Source organism: Carassius auratus, unplaced genomic scaffold, assembly GCF_003368295.1.
Source record: "Carassius auratus strain Wakin unplaced genomic scaffold, ASM336829v1 scaf_tig00020025, whole genome shotgun sequence".
Taxonomy (NCBI): Eukaryota; Metazoa; Chordata; class Actinopteri; order Cypriniformes; family Cyprinidae; genus Carassius; species Carassius auratus.
Genome location: NW_020525002.1, coordinates 91,727 through 95,786, shown reverse-complemented (window position 1 = coordinate 95,786; position 4,060 = coordinate 91,727). Strand labels below are relative to the sequence as shown.

The following is a 4,060-nucleotide window of genomic DNA, read 5'->3' as shown; positions in this document are numbered from 1 at the left end:
TACCACTGCTGACCCGCCAACAGAAGAGTGTTATGGTTAAATAACCATCTGGTGACACAACCTCCTGGCTAAAGACTCCAATCATTGCAAAATGACTGAAGGACACGAATCCAAAGATGTATGCTACCACTCTTACTAAACAGATTTGATAAATGACATCAGCTCATTAATAAAGACTCCATGAGTTGAAATTGATTATTTCATTTAAAGGATATATTCCAAATGTGCACTGTTGGGAAAACAAATACTCAAATGTGCAACAAAAAAAAAAAGAAGAAGAAGAAGAAGAAAAAAATGAAAGGGTACATGCACAGAATCACACTTTACGTCAAGTTTATCATTCCTGATCCTACAGACATTTTACTGTAGAGTTTAGTTTCAACTCTTATAAACAAACCTGAATCAACTAATTTGAATCTTTTAGCTTTGTTTAACAACTTAAATTTAACAACAAATTTACCAATGAAACTAACAGTCTTTTTTTTTTTTTTTTTTGTAGCAACTGTAGCGATATGAAAGGAAACCCACCAAAGAAAAAGGAAACTGAGTTTTCACACTCCGTGATGTGTTTTGACAACAGTCAACAATTTTGACCTCAGCCATTAGTGATTGGTGGAGAGAGGGACTTCTGAAAATAGCAGTTGAGTTTCAGTGTAGTGTGAGAGAAATGCAGCTCAATGGTCAGTTCGTGAGATTTGGGGAAGTTAACAGCCACAGGATGAGGTGATGATGTTTAAATGAAGAGTTATAAATACAGAATGAGAGAAAGACTGACAGAAACAAGAAAGTGCTTATAAGTGTCTGCTGGGACTGATCATTCTCACAGGTAAAGGAATCTGATTATGATCTATAAGATAAAATATGTGTGTGAACAACCATATATCCAAACAATTTAGTTTAATTACTCCGACATAGTGTCTGGAGTTTATATGCTCAATTTTATTTTGATGAAATTAATTAAGTCATTAATTTGTTATGAACTGTGTATTCCTGAAATCAGGTTATGTGACATGCCTGGGTTAGTTTATAAGTAAACAGATAATACAACTTTTGGCTCCAAAAACTGAAATAACTTTCAGAGTATGTAGCCATAGCAACCCATTCTCTGAACATAACAGGTTTTGTTCTGGGATGAGTTTACTTCAGAGATATTCAGCACATGTGTCCCATGTTAATGAGGGCCCTGCTGATGTGACCCATCTCACGCATTATATTATATTATATGTTTATGTTTATATATATATATATATATATATATATACAATATGTTTTAATTATATAGCACAGTTGTAACATAAAGCAATTCTTATTTGTTTTTTATTTATTTATTTTATTATCCTCTCACAATATGGATCTGCATTCAAAAGGATTTTTGAAACTGAACATTTCTTGTAATTTCTAGAATAAATAAATAAATAATAGAAATAAAAAAACTACAACATGATACATCTTAACATATAACAAATGAAGCTAATTGGCAAAAAATAATAATAAAAAAATAATAATAATAATTAAAAATAAAATATAAATAGACTGTATTCTATATAGGCCAAAAGGTTCATTCTAATTTTTACATTTTTATTATACTGTAAATTAAGATAAATTAATTATTGATAACATCTTTAAAATGCGATGAATCCCTGACATTTTTAATTGATTTTACTTTCTTTGCAGAAAAAAAAATAGTAAAACCATTTAACTTAAAAAAAAAAAAATAATAAATAAATGAGAAAATAAAAATACTAAATGGATGAATGATATTAGAGAGTTAACACATAATTCAATCACTGGCATCAGTCACAAATGTTAAACATGACTGGCAACGACTTGTTCTTGAATTCTCAGATTAAAAATGATTAAAACATTTCATTATTGTCCTTATTTTTCACAAGGAAAACTTACTCTGGAACAACAGTGTGGGCAGTGAGATGAGAACAGAGACACTTTGAGCTTTAACCACTAACCATCGACCAACTGCTGACCGATGAGAAAACATCATTAGCTCCTGAGAGACAAAGATAAACTGAACCACAGTGATCTGAACTGAAGACAACGACTGTAACACATTTCAGTTTCATTCAGGTAAGATCTCATCTGTCTGATTTAATGCAGATTTTAATGTGAAAGTAATATTACAAGAACTTCTCTTAATGAAGATCTGCCAGGTTTATCAGTGCTGTGTTGTAGGTTCTTGAATTTTTATTTATTTATTTTTTTCTAATAATGTGAAAATGACAATAGAAACAGGTTAAACGAAAAATATCTCATATTCCACTGGAATTACATTCTTTACTGTGAGAATAATTCAAAGCACTGAAACACAACATAACTTATTTTATATCTCAGAATAATGGAAAACAGTTAAAATAGTTGGTTAACTCAACATAGATTTATGTTACAAATAACTGTTTTATTAGAGTATAACTGAACATGACTAGCTGACTAGCATTAGTCTGAGCACACCAAGTACACTGCATTCTCAGACTCAACCTGACTCGAAAAACACAGACAAACAGATCACCACTGATGTTTAGTTTTTTTCTATTTAAATTATTATTATATATTTCCTAGTTATCAACATTTCTTTAAAATATTTAATAGAATATACCCAGACAGCAAACAGTTTCGACCCAGATCTGGCCTGCATGGATTTAAAAAAAGATTACAAAAAAAATTCACTGAGCTCTGATTTAACTATATAACAGTGTAACCATGATTAATTAGAGCAAGTCATTTCCATTAAAGATGCTGTAAATGTATGAAACAGCTATGTTTTGAATAATTCACACTATCACTCAATATTAAATAAAATAAAACTTTTTTTTTTCTTTCAGCAACATGAACGGTGAAAATCAGACCAGACAGATTCATGACAATAATGTCCCTAATGAAAAACGATATGATTCTTCACAAATCAGAATCATAATCTTCTTCATCACTAGTGTTTGTGTGGGTCTTCCAGCTCTGGTTTGGGCTTTTCGTCTTCTGCACCTTCACAGAAAGATCAGAGGCCGAATCTCAGTCTTCATCCTCCTCCTCCTCCTCAATGACCTGATACAATTACCCCTTCATCTATATATACTGGCAGGTATACTGACAAGATTCAGATCCTTTATCCTTGAGCTTTTTCAGTTTTGGTTGGGATTATATTGGTGTGGTTTTCATCTGCATCAGCTGGTGGCTCTGGAGGGGATTGTGACTCTGAAATATCCGCTTTGGTCTGCTCGTATTTTCTCACTGCCCTGTTACATCATAATCTCCATCCTTGTGCTTTTTTTTTCTATAGTGAGTGCATTATTTCTTTTCCCGCATTCACAAGATGCAAACATGTCATTATTCAGTCTCAGCACAAGTTTAGTTCCTCTGATCTTAATGGCTGTATCATCTACAATCAGCTGTAAAGCCTCTTCCACTCCTGTCAGAAAAAACAGTTCAGTGCTCACTGTTGCTATTCTTACATTTGTTTTGATGTACTTACCTTTCATGTTCTTCATCTGTGTGAATTTCTTTTATTTATATGCATATGTCTATCCATGGTTGTTAATATCTTACTGTTTGATGAGTTTGAGAGTGTTTTCAGACTCTATTCTGTGTAGTTTGGTCTGCAGAGAAAATCTCAGAGATGTTCAGACGCCACAAACACACACAGAACCCAACGCTGATGAGACGTCAGTCTGAACTAGAGTTTCATTAGTCCTCACGTCTGAATCTGGCTTCAAAACAAAACATAAAACGACCATAATTATAAAGAATTATATATATATATATATATATATATATATATATATATATATATATATATATATATATATCTATATATATATATATATATATATATATATATATATTTAAAAAAATTAATTAAAGATTAATTTAAAATGTTGTTAAAATTGTTAGAAGTGAAAGTGTGCTCTCTATGCCACAAACAGCACAAATTGAGTTTCCATTTCTTTACGAATTATTATGACAGTTTGTTTAATATTGTAATATATAAATAATATGTAAAAAAGTTAAATCTAAATGGTCATGTTTGTTGTTTATGATTGATTTCAATATTCAG

At 31.1% G+C, this 4,060-nt stretch overlaps 1 long non-coding RNA gene across 1 annotated transcript; it reads left to right on the top strand.

Annotated features, from left to right (window-relative positions):
* The first annotated feature begins 714 nt into the window (after nucleotides 1-714).
* On the top strand, nucleotides 715-3,567 carry LOC113076342 (uncharacterized). Its single transcript, XR_003281162.1, has 3 exons — nucleotides 715-826; nucleotides 1,893-2,082; nucleotides 2,835-3,567. It is a non-coding gene; the product is annotated as an uncharacterized LOC113076342 (long non-coding RNA).
* Nucleotides 3,568-4,060: the final 493 nt, after the last annotated feature.